At 45.5% G+C, this 20,044-nt stretch overlaps 1 protein-coding gene across 2 annotated transcripts in view; it reads left to right on the plus strand.

The window, feature by feature from the left end:
• Window positions 1-20,044, plus strand: part of LOC138259456 (G-protein coupled receptor 4-like) — a 223,020-nt gene that overhangs the window by 124,211 nt on the left and 78,765 nt on the right. For both annotated transcript variants that reach the window (XM_069207212.1, XM_069207211.1), the window contains exon 2: window positions 9,252-9,345. The gene's annotated coding sequence lies outside the window, so the exon portion shown is untranslated. The remainder of the gene's footprint in view (window positions 1-9,251; window positions 9,346-20,044) is intronic.

A 20,044-nucleotide genomic window follows, 5' to 3' on the forward strand; every position in this document is an offset into this window, starting at 1 on the left:
GGGAAGACCTTCCCCTTCCACCCCCGACCCCCCCCCCCCACCCCCCCTGTGACGTCAGCGCGCGCGCGCGCGCTGATGTGTCACAGGGGCCTCCCTCGTCGCGCTGGAAGCTCTGCTTCCAGCGCGATTGAAAAAGAAATGCAAAAGCATTTCTTTTTCAATCACTTGGGAGGCCCGGAGGGGCTTCAAAGGGAAGGAAAAGTATTTCCTTCCCTTTGAAGTCCCTCCGAGGGTTTCAAAAGCCGGATTGCTTGCAATCCGGTTTTTGAAACCCCACTAGACACCAGGGATTTATTTTTTTTTGGTAGAAATTGACAAAAGGGAGCGACCCCTTGGGCAAGGGTCGCTCCCAGGGGGGGCATTTTTTTGAAAAGGCCTTTTCTGCCCCCCCTGGGGGCAGATCGGCCTTATTAGGCCGATCTGCCCCCAGGGGGGGCAGAAACCTCTAGGCACCAGGGACCTCTTTTTTTTTTTTTTTTTTTTTTTTTTCATTTTTTTTTTATTGAGGTGGGGAGCGACCCCTTAGGCAAGGGTCGTTCCCCTTGGGGGAAAATTATATTTTGGCCATTTCTGCCCCCCTTGGGGGCAGATTGGCCTATTTTGATGAGGCCAATCTGCCCCCAAGGGGGGTAGAAACCACTAGACACCAGGGATTTTTTTTTTTTTTTATGGTTATTGACAAAAGGGAGCGACCCCTTGGGCAAGGGTCGCTCCCAGGGGGGCATATTTTCGGGAAGGCCTTTTCTGCCCCCCCTGGGGGCAGATCGGCCTACTATTAGGCCGATCTGCCCCTAGGGGGGGCAGAAACCTCTAGGCACCAGGGACCATTTTTTTTTTTTTTTTTCATTTTTTTTTTTTTGGTGGGGAGTGACCCCTTAGGCAAGGGTCGCTCCCCTTGGGGGAAAATTATATTTTGCCCATTTCTGCCCCCCTTGGGGGCAGATTGGCCTATTTTGATGAGGCCAATCTGCCCCCAAGGGGGGTAGAAACCACTAGACACCAGGGAGTTTTTTCTTTGCGTGAATTTCACGCAAAGGGAGCGACCACTTAGGCAAGGGTCGCTCCCTGGGGGGGAGGGGAATTTATTTTAGGCCATTTCTGCCCCCCCTGGGGGCAGATCGGCCTATTATTAGGCCGATCTGCCCCCAGGGGGGGAAGAAACCTCTAGGCGCCAGGGCAAATTTTTTTTTTGTGTTTTTTTTTTTGGTTCTTTTTTTTTTTTTAGAGATGGGGAGCGACCCATCAGGCAAGGGTCGCACCCCTGGGGGGGCAAATTATATTTAGACCATTTCTGCCCCCCTGGGGGCAGATTGGCCAATTTTAGGTCAATCTGCCCCCAAGGGGGCAGAAACCACTAGGCACCGGGGATTTGTTTTTTGGCGCCAATCTCACGCAGGGGGAGCGACCCCGTAGGCAAGGGTCGCTCCCGGGGGGGGGGGTGGGGGTTGGGGGGGCAAATTTATTTTAGGCCATTTCTGCCCCCCCGGGGGACAGATCGGCCTATTATTAGGCCGAACTGCCCCCGGGGGGGGGGGGGGGGCAGAACACTCTAGGCGCCAGAGCAATTTTTTTTGTTGTGTTTTTTTTTTTTGTTGTTTCTTTTTTTAGAGATGGGGAGCGACCCATCAGGCAAGGGTCGCTCCCCTGGGGGGGCAAATTGTATTTAGACCATTTCTGCCCCCCTGGGGGCAGATTGGCCAATTTTAGGTCAATCTGCCCCCAAGGGGGCAGAAATCACTAGGCACCGGGGATTTGTTTTTTGGCGCCAATGTCACGCAGGGGGAGCGACCCCGTAGGCAAGGGTCGCTCCCGGGGGGGGTGGGGGTTGGGGGGGCAAATTTATTTTAGGCCATTTCTGCCCCCCCGGGGGACAGATCGGCCTATTATTAGGCCGAACTGCCCGGGGGGGGGGGGCAGAACACTCTAGGCACCAGGGCAATTTTTTTTTTGTGTTTTTTTTTTTTTTGTTGTTTCTTTTTTTAGAGATGGGGAGCGACCCATCAGGCAAGGGTCGCTCCCCTGGGGGGGCAAATTGTATTTAGACCATTTCTGCCCCCCTGGGGGCAGATTGGCCAATTTTAGGTCAATCTGCCCCCAAGGGGGCAGAAACCACTAGGCACCGGGGATTTGTTTTTTGGCGCCAATGTCACGCAGGGGGAGCGACCCTGTAGGCAAGGGTCGCTCCCGGGGGGGGGGTGGGGGTTGGGGGGGCAAATTTATTTTAGGCCATTTCTGCCCCCCCGGGGGACAGATCGGCCTATTATTAGGCCGAACTGCCCCCGGGGGGGGGGGGGGGCAGAACACTCTAGGCACCAGGGCAATTTTTTTTTTGCTTTTTTTTTTTTTGTTGTTTCTTTTTTTAGAGATGGGGAGCGACCCATCAGGCAAGGGTCGCTCCCCTGGGGGGGCAAATTGTATTTAGACCATTTCTGCCCCCCTGGGGGCAGATTGGCCAATTGTAGGTCAATCTGCCCCCAAGGGGGCAGAAACCACTAGGCACCGGGGATTTGTTTTTTGGCGCCAATGTCACGCAGGGGCAGTGACCCCGTAGGCAAGGGTCGCTCCCGGGGGGGGGATGGGGGTTGGGGGGGCAAATTTATTTTAGGCCATTTCTGCCCCCCCGGGGGACAGATCGGCCTATTATTAGGCCGAACTGCCCCCGGGGGGGGGGGGGGGGCGAACACTCTAGGCACCAGGGCAATTTTTTTTTTGTGTTTTTTTTTTTTTGTTGTTTCTTTTTTTAGAGATGGGGAGCGACCCATCAGGCAAGGGTCGCTCCCCTGGGGGGGCAAATTGTATTTAGACCATTTCTGCCCCCCTGGGGGCAGATTGGCCAATTTTAGGTCAATCTGCCCCCAAGGGGGCAGAAACCACTAGGCACCGGGGATTTGTTTTTTGGCGCCAATGTCACGCAGGGGGAGCGACCCCGTAGGCAAGGGTCGCTCCCGGGGGGGGGGATGGGGGTTGGGGGGGCAAATTTATTTTAGGACATTTCTGCCCCCCCGGGGGACAGATCGGCCTATTATTAGGCCGAACTGCCCCCGGGGGGGGGGGGGGGGGCAGAACACTCTAGGCACCAGGGCAAATTTTTTTTTTGTGTTTTTTTTTTGTTGTTGTTTCTTTTTTTAGAGATGGGGAGCGACCCATCAGGCAAGGGTCGCTCCCCTGGGGGGGCAAATTGTATTTAGACCATTTCTGCCCCCCTGGGGGCAGATTTGTCAATTTTAGGTCAATCTGCCCCCAAGGGGACAGAAACCACTAGGCACCGGGGATTTGTTTTTTGGCGCCAATGTCACGCAGGGGGAGCGACCCCGTAGGCAAGGGTCGCTCCCGACGGGGGAGGGTGGGGGTTGGGGGGGCAAATTTATTTTAGGGCATTTCTGCCCCCCCCCCCCCCCCCCCCTGGGGCCGGCTGAGCTACAGGCCAAACACCACAGGTAGGCACCTTGCAAAAAACACCTCTGTTTTCTGTGAAAAATATGTTGTGTCCACGTTGTGTTTTGGGCCATTTCCTTTTGTGGGCGCTAGGCCTACCCACAGAAGTGATGTACCATTTTTATCGAGAGACTTAGGGGAACGCTGGGTGGAAGGAAATTTGTGGCTCCTCTCAGATTCCAGAACTTTCTGTCACCGAAATGAGAGGAAAAAGTGTTTTTTGGGCCAAATTTTGATGTTTGCAAAGGATTCTGGGTAACATAACCTGGTCAGAGCCCCGCAAGTCACCCCATCTTGGATTCCCCTGGGTTTCTAGTTTTCAAAAATGCACTGGTTTGCTAGGTTTCCTCAGGTGTCGGCTGAGCTACAGGCCAAAATCCACAGGTAGGCACTGCTTTTTATAAAAAAATGTGATGTGTCCACGTTGTGTTTTGGGCCCTTTCCTTTCGTGGGCGCTAGTCCTACCCACACAAGTGAGGTATCATTTTTATCGGGAGACTTGGGGGAACGCTGGGTAGAAGGAAATTTGTGGCTCCTCTCAGATTCCAGAACTTTCTGCCACAGAAATGTGAGTAACATGTGTATTTTTAGCCAAATTTTGAGGTTTGCAAAGGATTCTGGGTAACAGAACCTGGTCCGAGCCCCGCAAGTCACCCCTCCTTGGATTCCCCTAGGTCTCTAGTTTTCAGAAATGCACAGGTTTGGTAGGTTTCCCTAGGTGCCGGCTGAGCTAGAGGCCAAAATCTACAGGTAGGCACTTCGCAAAAAACACCTCTGTTTTTTTCCAAAATTTAGGATGTGTCCACGTTGCGCTTTGGGGTGTTTCCTGTCGCCGGCGCTAGGCCTACCCACGCAAGTGAGGTATCATTTTTATCGGGAGACGTGGGGGAACGCTGGGTGGAAGGAAATTTGTGGCTCCTCTCAGATTCCAGAACTTTCTGCCACAGAAATGTGAGGAACATGTGTTTTTTTAGCCAAATTTTGAGGTTTGCAAAGGATTCTGGGTAACAGAACCTGGTCCGAGCCACACAAGTCACCCCTCCTTGGATTCCCCTAGGTCTCTAGTTTTCAGAAATGCACAGGTTTGGTAGGTTTCCCTAGGTGCCGGCTGAGCTAGAGGCCAAAATCTACAGGTAGTCACTTTGCTAAAAACAGCTCTGTTTTCTGTGATATGTCCACGTTGTGTTTTGGGGCATATCCTGTCGCGGGCGCTAGGCCTACCCACACAAGTGAGGTATCATTTTTATCGGGAGACGTGGGGGAACGCTGGGTGGAAGGAAATTTGTGGCTCCTCTCAGATTCCAGAACTTTCTGCCACAGAAATGTGAGGAACATGTGTTTTTTTAGCCAAATTTTGAGGTTTGCAAAGGATTCTGGGTAACAGAACCTGGTCCGAGCCCCGCAAGTCACCCCTCCTTGGATTCCCCTAGGTCTCTAGTTTTCAGAAATGCACAGGTTTGGTAGGTTTCCCTAGGTGGCGGCTGAGCTAGAGGCCAAAATCTACAGGTAGTCACTTTGCTAAAAACAGCTCTGTTTTCTGTGATATGTCCACGTTGTGTTTTGGGGCATATCCTGTCGCGGGCGCTAGGCCTACCCACACAAGTGAGGTATCATTTTTATCGGGAGACGTGGGGGAACGCTGGGTGGAAGGAAATTTGTGGCTCCTCTCAGATTCCAGAACTTTCTGCCACAGAAATGTGAGGAACATGTGTTTTTTTAGCCAAATTTTGAGATTTGCAAAGGATTCTGGGTAACAGAACCTGGTCCGAGCCCCGCAAGTCACCCCTCCTTGGATTCCCCTAGGTCTCTAGTTTTCAGAAATGCACAGGTTTGGTAGGTTTCCCTAGGTGGCGGCTGAGCTAGAGGCCAAAATCTACAGTTAGTCACTTTGCTAAAAACAGCTCTGTTTTCTGTGATATGTCCACGTTGTGTTTTGGGGCATATCCTGTCGCGGGCGCTAGGCCTACCCACACAAGTGAGGTATCATTTTTATCGGGAGACGTGGGGGAACCCTGGGTGGAAGGAAATTTGTGGCTCCTCTCAGATTCCAGAACTTTCTGCCACAGAAATGTGAGGAACATGTGTTTTTTTAGCCAAATTTTGAGGTTTGCAAAGGATTCTGGGTAACAGAACCTGGTCCGAGCCCCGCAAGTCACCCCTCCTTGGATTCCCCTAGGTCTCTAGTTTTCAGAAATGCACAGGTTTGGTAGGTTTCCCTAGGTGGCGGCTGAGCTAGAGGCCAAAATCTACAGGTAGTCACTTTGCTAAAAACAGCTCTGTTTTCTGTGATATGTCCACGTTGTGTTTTGGGGCATATCCTGTCGCGGGCGCTAGGCCTACCCACACAAGTGAGGTATCATTTTTATCGGGAGACGTGGGGGAACGCTGGGTGGAAGGAAATTTGTGGCTCCTCTCAGATTCCAGAACTTTCTGCCACAGAAATGTGAGGAACATGTGTTTTTTTAGCCAAATTTTGAGATTTGCAAAGGATTCTGGGTAACAGAACCTGGTCCGAGCCCCGCAAGTCACCCCTCCTTGGATTCCCCTAGGTCTCTAGTTTTCAGAAATGCACAGGTTTGGTAGGTTTCCCTAGGTGGCGGCTGAGCTAGAGGCCAAAATCTACAGTTAGTCACTTTGCTAAAAACAGCTCTGTTTTCTGTGATATGTCCACGTTGTGTTTTGGGGCATATCCTGTCGCGGGCGCTAGGCCTACCCACACAAGTGAGGTATCATTTTTATCGGGAGACGTGGGGGAACCCTGGGTGGAAGGAAATTTGTGGCTCCTCTCAGATTCCAGAACTTTCTGCCACAGAAATGTGAGGAACATGTGTTTTTTTAGCCAAATTTTGAGGTTTGCAAAGGATTCTGGGTAACAGAACCTGGTCCGAGCCACGCAAGTCACCCCTCCTTGGATTCCCCTAGGTCTCTAGTTTTCAGAAATGCACAGGTTTGGTAGGTTCCCCTAGGTGGCGGCTGAGCTAGAGGCCAAAATCTACAGGTAGTCACTTTGCTAAAAACAGCTCTGTTTTCTGTGATATGTCCACGTTGTGTTTTGGGGCATATCCTGTCGCGGGCGCTTTGGCCTACCCACACAAGTGAGGTATCATTTTTATCGGGAGACGTGGGGGAACGCTGGGTGGAAGGAAATTTGTGGCTCCTCTCAGATTCCAGAACTTTCTGCCACAGAAATGTGAGGAACATGTGTTTTTTTAGCCAAATTTTGAGGTTTGCAAAGGATTCTGGGTAACAGAACCTGGTCCGAGCCCCACAAGTCACCCCTCCTTGGATTCCCCTAGGTCTCTAGTTTTCAGAAATGCACAGGTTTGGTAGGTTTCCCTAGGTGGCGGCTGAGCTAGAGGCCAAAATCTACAGGTAGTCACTTTGCTAAAAACAGCTCTGTTTTCTGTGATATGTCCACGTTGTGTTTTGGGGCATATCCTGTCGCGGGCGCTAGGCCTACCCACACAAGTGAGGTATCATTTTTATCGGGAGACGTGGGGGAACGCTGGGTGGAAGGAAATTTGTGGCTCCTCTCAGATTCCAGAACTTTCTGCCACAGAAATGTGAGGAACATGTGTTTTTTTAGCCAAATTTTGAGGTTTGCAAAGGATTCTGGGTAACAGAACCTGGTCCGAGCCACACAAGTCACCCCTCCTTGGATTCCCCTAGGTCTCTAGTTTTCAGAAATGCACAGGTTTGGTAGGTTTCCCTAGGTGGCGGCTGAGCTAGAGGCCAAAATCCACAGGTAGTCACTTTGCTAAAAACAGCTCTGTTTTCTGTGATGTGTCCACGTTGTGTTTTGGGGCATATCCTGTCGCGGGTGCTAGGCCTACCCACACAAGTGAGGTACCATTTTTATCGGGAGACTTGGGGGAACATAGATTAGCAAAACAAGTACTATTGCCCCTTGTCTTTCTCTACATTTTTTCCTTCCAAATATAGGAGTGTGTGTAAAAAAGACATCTATTTGAGAAATTCCCTGTAATTCACGTGCTACTATGGTCACCCCGGAATTCAGAGATGTGCAAATAACCACTGCTCCTCAACACCTTATCTTGGGCCCTTTTTGGAAATGCAAAGGTTTTCTTGATAGCAATTTTTTACTCCTTATATTTCAGCAAATGAATTGCTGTATACCCGGTATAGAATGAAAACGCACTGCAGGGTGCAGCTCATTTATTGGCTCTGGGTTCCTCGGGTTCTTGATGAACCTACAAACCCTATATATCCCCGCAACCAGAGGAGTCCAGCAGACGTAACGGTATATTGCTTTCGATAATCTGACATTGCAGGGAAAAGTTACAGAGTAAAACGTAGAGAAAAATTGATGGTTTTTTCACCTCAATTTCAATATTTTTCTTTTTCAGCTGTTATTTTCTGTAGGAAACCCTTGTAGGATCTACACAAATGACCCCTTGCTGAATTCAGAATTTTGTCTACTTTTCAGAAATGTTTAGGTTTCTGGGATCCAGCATTGGTTTCATGACCATTCCTGTCACTGACTGGAAGGAGACTGAAAGCACAAAAAATTGCACAAATGGGGTATGCCCCAGTAAAATGCCAAAATTGTGTTGAAAAATTGGGTTTTCGGATTCAAGTCTGCCTGTTCCTGAAAGCTGGGAAGCTGCTGAGTTTAGCACCGCAGACCCTTTGTTGATGCCATTTTCAGGGGAAAAACCACAAGCCTTCTTCTGCAGCCCCTTTTCCCAATTTTTTTGAAAAAAACGAAATTTTCACTGTATTTTGGCCAATTTCTTGGCCTCCTTCAGGGGAACCCACAAAGTCTGGGTACCTTTAGAATCCCTAGGATGTTGGAAAAAAAGGACGCAAATTTGGCTTGGTTAGCTTATGTGGACAAAAAGTTATGAGGGCCTAAGCGCGAACTGCCCCAAATAGGCAAAAAAGGGCCTGGCACAGGAGGGGGAAAAGGCCTGGCAGCGAAGGGGTTAAGCTTGACTGCTCACTGCCAAGCTACCGGAGGGTGGGCACAGGATAACTTGGTTTGTGTTGTGACTCACCCCGACTAGGATTGTGGTCCCTACTTGAACAAGGGTGTATACCTCTGCCAACTAGAGACCCCATTTCTGGCAGTATGAATTATGTAGTTTTTCTTCTGAAGAAATCTGTGTATCTGTATAGAATCTTATAGAGTGCTGTATATTGTGCCTTTCACTGCACAATATGGGCCGTTATTTACCATTTAATTAAACGTTCATTGCTGTGTAAATTGTTTGTCCTTGAGAAATAATATAGTGAATCCTGCTGCATAATTTGATCCTTCTACATAATTCCAAGGGCCTGGTGTGTGTATATATTTATGCACACACACACGTATGTCTATTTCTTTTGGCGTGCCCTATTGCTTGAAAATGTACACTACGTATAAAACGGAAGAGAGCAGGTTGGAGTAGGGATTTATTTTTCAGCCTACAATTCCTGGCCCCTTGCTCTGTACTTACCCATGGTCTTGTAGGTTAATCAACCTCAGCTTGGCAACAGGAGACCGTTGTGCTCTTTATTCTGTATTTAGGGCAAGTGTGTGGGATACATGCCATTTGCTGGGCATTTCTGCCACCTGCCTCATAAGAGAGGGCACCGATTAGATCCCAGGGCTGGGATTGTGAACCTGGGAGCCCTCCGGTTCACAGGAAAAGGTAACTGGACATGACAGCATTCCAGTGGTTTCTTCTTTTCTGATTGTTGTGGTCGGCCCGACTGTTTGTTTCTAAGAGTTTTAAAGTGACGTAGGTTTGTCGCTCACTGCCTGGCATGCATAAATAATTTGCACTTATGTTTCTCCTGATCATTTTTCTTAGGTACCCATCAAAGTTGGCTTCTCTGGAAGAGGTGGCTCCCCTTTGCATGTGACCGAACCCTATCAGTGTCCACCTTGCAGTGGATCCGACCAAGGTAAGTGGCCAAGTGGATGCGATGAAGACGAAAAGATTCTGCTTTGCTAAATATTAGTTCATGCTCAAATTCAACCTAACAAAACAGGTTATATAGTTGATAGTTTGACTCAAGAGTTTATTTATTTAACGTCCCTTTTTGTATAGCAGCAAGTGCGCCTCCATGTCCACTTCAGAGACTTGCACCTGCATTTCATATTTTACAATCCATAAAAGATTGAAAATGAAGGGCACACACGAGGCAAGGGCAGCAGGTGGATTGCGGTTCATTGGTGCACTTCAGTTATACACCTGCTCTAGTAGAGTACTTGTTGGATTTTTATGGAAACTGAGACCACCTGCGGGATTTATTTTCCAGGTTCCTAAGCCTCTTCTTTTGGCTGGAGTCTACTGCCAATATGTGTTCACCTGTAGGTGATAGAAGTGGTTTTATCTAGATGAGTGTGCTTTATGTGTTTTTTTTTTTTTGTGTCAATTGGATATAAGCACTTGCGCAGTGTGTGTTTTGTTGTTTTTTGTTTTGTTCTTCTATGTTTTTTTGCCACACATGCTATGCGGGTCAGGTAGACATTTTTAAAGTTCAATATAATTTTATTAATTTAAGTTTTAAAAAAGGCAATGTCTCCCAGCCCCATCTTCCACCACCCCAATACAATGGTAACCTTCCTATCCATATCTGCCCTCTCTCCGTTAGCAGCTTTCTGAGCCCTTAGCACAGTATAATTTTCAATGCTTCGAGTTCTTGGGCATGTTATTGATATGTAGTCCTCAGAAAAGTAGTCCAACTGTGAGCCCCACCCCTCACTAAAGTGGCATTACTCCTCTTATACATCAAACGTGAAAGTTTACATTGCCCACAATATGACCCATTAGTTACCTTCTAGTGTGGGCAATCCCACATAATTTGAGCTTGGAATCCTACATGTCCACACCTCCTCTAGCAGTGTTTTGCCCTCTCGCTATCCACAGAATGTAAGCACTGCGGGATCCAATCCCTACAGTGTAGAAGTTTGCTCACCATTTCCCTCCCCTCTTCAGGAGTAGTGCCTTTGTAGGTGATGTGGCAATAATCTTCCATTGTTCCAATGTGAATGTCTGCCCTAGCTCTTTCTGCCAACGGATCTGAGATTGCCTCTTGGGGACTTCCTAGTTCCCATTAACATTCTACATATTCTCGAGGTCAGATGTTTACCATTCAATACATTCCTCTGCAGTTTCCAAAAATGTTAAAGGGGTGCGTTGCTGACTCCATTATATCCTGTGTTAACCAATGTCTGACGTGCATTTACATAACAAACCTTTATTTGATCATAATCATAAGAGTAAAAACGTAGTAAAATAGCATACTCTATATATCATAAAATAGAAAGATATCATACAAAAAGTATACATCATATTAAAAACACAAGCTAAAAAATCATGGAACAATCTAAAAGTTCATAACTTTGTTCCAATATAAAGCGTTTTTCAGAAAGCAACAGCCCACATAGGATACAACATGATTGCTTAACAATTGCAAACAGAGAAAGGCTGGTCTGTATTGGTGAAAGCCTCTAGACTTAAATATAGGCAACAGGGACTAGCATGGGGGAATCATAAAACCTGCAAAATGGAACCAAATGTTCCAAGGACTGACACAAACTACTTTCACAGGGACAGAACTCAGTGGAATTCGGATCATATTGTCCAGGTGGAAAGCAAAGGTGCAATTGCATTGTACCCAAACAAAACTTCATGAGGAGAGATCTCTCCCAGGCATTCCTAACCAAGAAGAGAATAGGGCCTTTCGTAGATTTCAGTAACAAAAGGGTTCTTGAAACAGGTCTTCTCATAGGCATATACTCTCTGTTCTTCATTGCACAACTTAAATGCAGATCCTTGATTATCTTACTATCGCCTTTATTTAGCGAACAGGGAGCAGAGAACAGTTCAGCGTGGCCCAAAGATTTGGCAACATACTTGATGTGGCTAAGTCTCGGAATTTTGAGGCCGTGCTCATACCTAAGACAATCTTCAATCACATCCCTGTTTAAGGCAGTGTGCTCCACACTGCAATCCACAGAAGCATCAGGCCAATTTTAACAATATCATCTATATTGCCAGATTCAACTTGTCAAGTAGGAAGGAGGTCGAGTGTGTGTGCCCCAGACCTGAAGGTCTCCTGCCACAGGATCTGAATCCCACTCTGGCCCAAGGGGACTGGAGTAACCCTAAATAGTTTGGAAATGCAGAACAAAGTGGCCAACCCTCCCCAGGATTGTGAACCTAGGAAGGGAGTGGCCGGAACAAGAAAGCATTCATAATCATCCAAGATAAACTGCTCCTGGGCTCAGGTCTCTTGTAGCATAACTATATCAAACTGGGTAGCAAACCTCACTCACACCGGGTCCGGTAACTTGGTCCTAATACCTGCAATGTTCAGTAGAGGAACCTTGTGGCAGAATTCTGAGGATAAATCTAAACCCCACTCGAAGTTGGAATCACTCTGGGCCTAGTAACAATAGGACTAGGGGTTTCAGAGACTGAGAGATCTAGACCGTAATGATGGACTCCCAAAGGAGAAACCTAATGGCAGTACGAATAGGGGGTTGAACTGAGTCCCACAACCCCAAAGAGGGCCCTACCTTCTGACATTGTTGTAAATGCAAATAGAAAAAATGAAGTGACAAGATGTTTATACTTGCGTCAATAGGATGGTGCGATTTATCCCAAAAAAATCAAACGTCTCACCAGACTAGGTGTTTTACAATTAATTACAACACAATCCCCTGTAAGGGTTTTATCTCTGAGGCCAACCCACCCACCCAACCCTTCCCATAAAATGTATATTCCTGTATTCATTAACATTAAAATTAGAGTTGTGGCACAACCACTGACATACTTTATTTTTCAAGATAGTAGTCGATTCCTCAATGTGAGAAATGTGGGGCGTGACCCTTGTCATAACTGCAACATATGGACCGCTTTCTGGTGGCAAATTTAGGAAAGGCAAACCTTTATCACACTGAGCATGCCTCCCTGGCCCCCAAACAACCCTTACCTCCTTCCTTGCCCCCTGAGCAACTGGCTGAGACTGCGTCTTTTATCCGTAATTCTGGACATTGAGCGAGAAGCCTCAGTTCTGAGGCCAGCTTGCTCTCTTTGTAAACACAAGGTCCTGCAGCAGCCCCAACCCGACCTGGCACCGACTTCTCTTAGCCGATTGTCATTCTGTTTGCCGGTCGATAGTCAGAGACCGAATGATAATGGGCCTCTCTGTATAGCCACAGCATGTGCTGGGCCTCCTTCTGCCTGGCCTAGGGCATGGCATATTCACCAGGCCGGTCAAGCTCTGGGGTGTGGCTTCATTTCAACACTTCTTGCACCCAAAGAATTTGCACGCACATAGGCACCCAAAGTATGTGCCAGTAGTTTAGCTTTGGTAATAAATGTGTCTGTAGGAGAGATATGAGTTTTTCCTAGTCAGAGTTTTGACTTATCTGAGAGTATCGCAGAGGGATAATACTCCTCCAGCAAAACACAATGGGCCTCATTACGACCCTGGCGGCCGGCGGTAAGCTGGCGTTGTTCCGCCAGCTATTAGGACCGTGACGCTATAGCCACGGCCATACCGCCGGCTCCTGCACTATACCGCCAGGCTTTTGCCTGGCGGTCATAATCCCCAAGGAAGCGGTGCAAGCACCGCTGCCCTGGGGATTGAGTCTCCGACCGCCAGCCTTGCCACGGTGGTAAACACCGTCCTGGAAAGGCTGGCAGTAAGGGGGACTTGGGGTGCCCCTGCACTGCCCATGCACTTTGTATGGGCAGTGCAGGGGCCCCCAGGCATAGTCCCATCGCGCATTTCACTGCCCGAATTTTGGGCAGTGAAATGCGCAACAGGTGCTACTGCACCCGCTGCACATCAGCATTGCCGCCGGCTCTATCACGAGCTGGCAGCAGTGTTTATGTGACTTTTCCGCTGGCCCAGCAGAAAAGTCAAAATAGGGAGCCAGGAATACCGCCACCACTGGCGGTATTCTGGCGCCCGCTGCCTCAGCGGTCTTCTAAGAAGACTGCTGAGGTTGTAATGAGGGCCAATGTGTAACATGCAGATCAAAAAAAAAAAAAAGTTTTTTGTAGATAGTTCAGTGGGCTACTGTTTTTGTTGCAAAGATACTTTTGTTAATTGCAGTTCATAAGATGTACTCACAATAAAGCACATTGAGCTATGAACAGGGCTAGTTGAATTATGCGAGTGTGCTGCCTTGGGGTTTTTCGTATAGTTATGGATTTGCCACATATTCCATTATGTGCTGCATAATCAGCAGATTTTAACAAAAGATTTTGTTTCTAGCTCCATTTAATAAAAGAGCAGCAACACGTATTACTGCACCACAGAATGTCCTTTGCAAAAGTTGACTGGTTAGTTTTGTCTTGCTAATTACAATACATGTGGGTATTGAACCAGTACTAATGAGGTGCAATCTATGCCCAGAAAGTTTTAACAAGTATAAAAATCAGAAAATAATGAAGTAATTCTATCACAAAATATGCCTTATTACACTGCATAATTTTTTTTTTCTTCCCACATATTTTAATCAAACCTGCTACTTAATTTAGCCTTCTGCCGCATATTTCAGTTGCCCTGGCTATAAACCAGAATCAAATAGCAGCATGGAACCTGCAGGGCACGGGTTTACAACCTTATTGTTTTTTCCTAATCTTTTATATTTCTAACGTTGCTAAATAGGGTTCCTTTGGATAATAATAATAAGTAGTTATTAGAAAAAACAACCCCAACCACTATGCTATGATTTAAATCTAGCGTTTGTATTTCTTCAGACTAAGCACTCTTAGCATAGAACACCTGCCAGTATGCATGACGTGGTTCCTACACGTTGTAGTCCTCATTGTTTAAGCGGGCCCTGGAATTATGCTGCAAGGGAGGGTTAAATTATCTGGTAGTTTTGAGTAAATTTCGAGACAAGAAAAGCTAAATTATGCGGTGTAATGGGGCACATTTTGTGATAGGATTGTGTTATTATTTTGTCATTTTTAAATCTGTTAACAGTCTGGGTATGGGCTGTGCCTCATTGGTACCAGTTTAAGACCAACAAATAGCTATAAGCCACAGAAAGGTGACAGTCAACCTTTGCAAAGGGCCTACCACTGTGCAGAAACATGTCACTGTGTTTTAGTGACTCTTGAACTATTTGAGTTAAACTCTGCACATTATGCAGCAGGCGGTGGGTTATGTGGCAAATACTGCAAACCTATAATCATGCAAAAATCACCACTGCCACACAATTGCATAATTCCAGTGGCATTGTTTTAAGTAACATTTCCTATACACCAGTTTACACACATTGTCTCTGTATAATATGTGTGTGATATAACTCACTCTGGCACCCTGTTCTACCGTACCTACATGGGATGAGTAGTACTGTAATAGGGGTTAAATACACATGAGAGCTTCTCTATGTAAAGAGGAGAGGATGCATTGCAGGGTGGTACTGATTACATCCTTGGAGAAGGTGGTCTTGTGTGGACACAACAAATATTCTTACACTGCTGTGAACAAGTATTAACCCCAGCCCTGCCACAGATATAGCCATCACTCCTGCAGCCTGTGCAGTGCCCCAGACCCTGAGGCAAAAGCACTTCTGCTGATTGTGGGACAGGCTGGTAGGAAGGCGCTATGAAAGAAAGGGTTTAATTTTATCATAATTTGTGCTTCTGTCAAGTTTTTATTTAAACATTTCCAGTTAATGAATAGCGAAGAGCACAGGTAGAAAGGCCTACAATCATAACCAAAGTGTTCTAATCCTAGAATCCTCTAGTGCCACACTGTAACCTGCCAGACAGATGCTTTGGGCAGGAACCTTGGATGGATTTCCCCCTCATTCTTTGAAAAATAGCCTTTTCTTTTCTTAACAAACAGTGATTTTCTGTCTGTATGTTCATGTCGTTTCTGTAGTGGGACACAAGCCAAATGGCAGCAGAGCACTGTACAAGTAACACAGCAAGTGAAGTTGCTGTGTTGTGTTGCATGAAAAGGAAAGAGCAGAGTAGCAGCATATTTTCAAAGATATGATGCATCGGAAATGGTATTGAAAGGTCCTGCATGTTACGAAGTGAATCCTCACATCATCTCTCTATTCATTCCCTATTCAACCTCTTAATCTCTTGGTTCCCTTTTTTCTCTCAGTTCCCTCCTTTCTTCTGCAGTTGATGATGGGCAAAGACAGACCCGCCCTTGGACCAGGTGCAGCTTGCCCACATCCCACACAGCAGGGCGCTTTTCAGCGCTTTTTATCGCGGGTCACCTCCTACTCCTCCAGCTTGCACTGAACAGAGCTATGCCTATTTGATGGATACGTTTCTCCATGTTATCCTCAATCTGCTATTTAGTGAGAAACCCTGCTTGGTAGGGCCAGCCGAGGTATCAAATGATTCAGGCAACCAACCAGTGTTTTTGCATAGATCTCGGCCCTCATGTTTAGCATCGAGATTTTCCTGTAAGAGCTGGATTTCTTGGAATCCTCCTTCTTTAAAAGCACTGAAACCCTAGCCTTGGTTATTGTAGGTGTCACCACTCCCAGTACTGTCACCTCATTGTAGTCTTTCATTAGAATCCCAACCAAGCTGACCCATATGTGTTTATAGAACGACTGGGTGAAGCTGTAAGGCCATGGGGCTTTGGAGAGCTACAGGCTTTTTACAACCATAATAACCTCTTCTGCTGTAATGGGACCTTCCATCTTCCCTGCCTCCTCTGGCAGTAAGTTCTCTCACTTTTCCTCAATAAATAAAGTGGGATCAGTTCGCTATCCACCAGTTTTGATTTGTAGAGTGTCTGGCATAAGTGGTGAAATGCTCGTTGGAGATGTTTCTCCACAACAGCAGTTCCGTCTTTTCCCCTGATGGGCAACATTTGGCATTGTGCATGCCTCTTTCTCTGTCTCGCTGTCAAGAGTCTTCCTGCTTAGTCTCACCCTGTCAAAATTCTGTAAACCATTATTACAAATCAACCATCAGAGGATACTTTTTAATCTGAGACCACGCAACTCCTCCAAATGAGCAATGAAAGAGAGAACTGGCTGCTGCCAGTAGATCCCCCATATTAATTTGAAATCCATCTGTCTCTCTCACAGGTCACTTAATGGCAAATACTTTTTTTCTCAAGTCCACACTAACCGAGCAAATCCCTTCAGGACAACCAGGGTCACCAAACTCGCCCTCCTGCCGGTCCCAGAAATCCACCAGCAGTCACTGGGTGATAGGAGCTCCTCCTACTTGACTTCTGTTTATCCGGATCCCTCCTGAGGCCCTCTGAACATTATGAACATGACTGTTTTGAATTCTTAGACCCCCCCCCCAGGACCTGCCTAAAATAATAGCCTGTCTGTTCAATTAAATCTTACCACTAACCCTGTTTGGCATGCCTCCCTTACAGGCTCACTTTACAAATGACCAACATAAGTTAAAATATTTAAATAAGTTCAATGTTAGAACATCACATCAACGTGCCCCAGCAGGGCAAAACTGAAATGCCATCAATGAGTTTTTGCTTACATTACCTAAACCATTTACAATCTATAAAATGGAAATAGATCCACATATTTAATAAGTATAATAATGTGATTATCAAATCTTATCTACCAGGTCCTGGCGTAAACAGAATCTTAAAGTATTGTCAAACCTCCATTATCATTAATAACGTATTCATTAATTAATGGTGCAAAAATCAAAACACTTTAATAATTAAGCCTCCTTAAAATAAAAAAACACATATAAGCAAATAAATATACAGCAAAATATATTTATAGAATTAATAGAGCAAACAAATTTCCTTCTGGATATTTTTCATTCTGTATTTCTTAAAGATTGGTTTCTGGTATATTCTCTGGTATATTCTATAAGCTGTATGTCTTGCAGGGTGTACTAACATAGTATCGTTTTTTTTGTTAATTATTGTCCTACATACATATCCTATCCAGAAGTATTTATAGGCAAGAATAGATTTACTATTTTTAAATCTGCGGCTACATACCTTGAAGATATATGTTTGGTCAAGGTATATTGAGGCGGAGTTAAAAATTGTAAATTTCCAAGATATGTAGATGGGGAATCAGAAGTCGTAAATCAATAATTGGCTATAAGTAGTTACGTTCACCATACTGTGGTATTCAATATACTGCAGTCCATATTTTTATAGAACAGCAGTTTGTTGTAATTTTGACCCATAACTGCCTTGCAGTGCAAATTTAAGGAAAATGCTTAAACGTTGCCTATGATAAGACAAGCCTCATAAGTGACAAACGTTCACATCTTTGCAAACCAGTTCAAGCTCATTATATTAAAAAATGGTAATTGATTTTTTTCCGAAATACATAAATGTGAAAACGTATTATTATTTAGATTAAATTGCTGTCATTTTGAGAATGCATGACTGAGTAACAGCTGACATGGTTCAAATTCTTCATGTTGGAGCTTTTAGATAGTATTCATATACACCAGTCATGGCTGCGCTTTAATAAAGTGAGGGAAAGCCTAGGCTGCCATCTAGTGCGAGGGTCCTATTACCTGAATGGCTTTTTTTCGGTGAGAGCGCTCAAACTAGCAAAATGCAACCTTGCCTCAATTGCTGAAATTGTTTGCATCTTTCCTGGACCCGATAAAACGTCAACAAAACTTGTGGATCCACACAGAATTGAAGAATGCAGTGCACCTCCCTGTGAAGGTGCAGACCTTGCTTTCAGTCTAGAAACTAGAAGTCAAGAAAGATGTCTCCATCAAGGTACATCTCAACTTCAGTCTCACAAGGGCCTGCAGGGTGGCATTTCTTAAACAAAAAAGCACCTTAATGCACCTTATATCAATGACTTCTAAGTGGCCCAACTGTACCACCTAGGATTCAGCACCCTATGGGATCATGAGTACCACTTTACTCTTATGAGTTCAAGACTGGAAGCACACGATCCCCATGTGAGCCAAGACTGGCCACAGTGGACAAAGGGAGAACCTACAATATGCTGTAGGATAGTTGTCTAGTGGATAAAGGGAGAACCTGCAAGAGGCTGTACAGTAGTGGGTAATTTACAGGATTGGATGCTTTGGGGTATTCTGAATCCAACCAGAGCTAACTGCATTCAGGGAGCAGATCAGTGTTCTTGTAGACATGTACTTGCTTTGCTGCCATACTGAGACATTGCTTCTGAGAACTGTGCCAGACAATGAATGTTTGTGATGTCCAATGAATATTAAAAAAAGAGCTATGCCTTTTTGTGCTGTAAAATAATATTGTTTGATCCTGCATTAATAAAATAATTCCCCTACCTTGAGTGGGCCTGCATCACTTTCTATGCTTGCTCCCTTTGCCCCACACTGGTTAGTATTAATCTTTGTTCCAAAGCCCCTTTTAGCTCACAAAATCTAAAGAGGAGTTCATCAAACCACTCCAATAGAAGTAGTCCATAATCCAGTCTTGTCACATTAGGGCACGTATTCAACTTTCACAAGCTCTTCACCTCCTGTAAAATACAATCATGTTTGTACCTATATTTTTTGTAGCTGTCCACCTTATTCATTAAACTCTACTGTTAAACGGGCGCTGATTTTCTACATAAGTATCCTCGCCCTATAAAAATAAAATAACACTGGCCTGGATCAGGTTCAGTTTGAAAACTGTAGATGTAGAGAAGGGGCACCAAATTACAAATCTTCTACAAGTCATTCACCTTAAATAGTTTTCATGTGTATCTGCTTCCTGGCCACAGGGTTCTAAATGAAGATTTAAAGGAAACAGAAGATGTATAAATCTTTGAATGTTGCCAGCCTTATCACAGCTATCAATGCTAGAGTTTAGTGGTTGTGTTATCAACCTTATGAAAACTAGATTGGCTGCCAGAGTTAAGGTTTCTTTCAACAGCCCTTTCATCTGCCGTGACATAGAGTTTATAGGGAAATTGTTGTGTAGCAGAGCTGAGAGATGTAGGTCTTTTGTTAAAAACTAAATGTTTATAAGGACACTAAGCTCAAATTATGTGCCTGCAGCTTATTTTGAATTCATTGAAGGCAAATATTTTTCTATGTGGAAATATTCATATTGACACCTGCTTGTATGAGATTTGTGGGAGAAACCCCACAACACATGTGTATGCAATAAACCAGAATATTTCCCTATTATCATATATATCTGCACCTTTCCCAACCGTGTATGGAATCAAGTCTGGTTGCTGGTAGCTAGTGGTGGGCGGAAATGCTTCAGTCAGTGTCTTTGTAAGGGTATCAAAGGAACTACTGCTGGTAATGAAAACCGGCCTTCTACCTCTTCCTACTCTACTGTCTCAGTAGTAAAAGTCAGCCAGAACTGGGGTGCTGTGGGGTTTCCCACAACTGTGGTGTCCATGTACCTGCACTGATGATAGCTAACCCACTAACTAGAGCCTCAGGCTTCCCTTCACCAACTTTTTCATTCTACTGATGGTTGTTTTAATTGGACTAAAAGACCAATTTCAGGAGGTTAGTAAGAGGAACACTTGAGATTGAAAAGGGAACCATGAAGTTATCTCTTAGCCCAAGATATACATACAGATGCCATGTTATTGAGAGAACCGTCCTCCAGAGCTCTTTTTGGGGGTTTCGTCCACAGATCGCTTTTAGCTTTCTGTTTGTGAAAGAATTATTGTAGACCATCACAAAAACTGATAGTGGGCTTA

Source organism: Pleurodeles waltl, chromosome 9 (assembly GCF_031143425.1).
Source record: "Pleurodeles waltl isolate 20211129_DDA chromosome 9, aPleWal1.hap1.20221129, whole genome shotgun sequence".
Lineage (NCBI taxonomy): Eukaryota > Metazoa > Chordata > Amphibia > Caudata > Salamandridae > Pleurodeles > Pleurodeles waltl.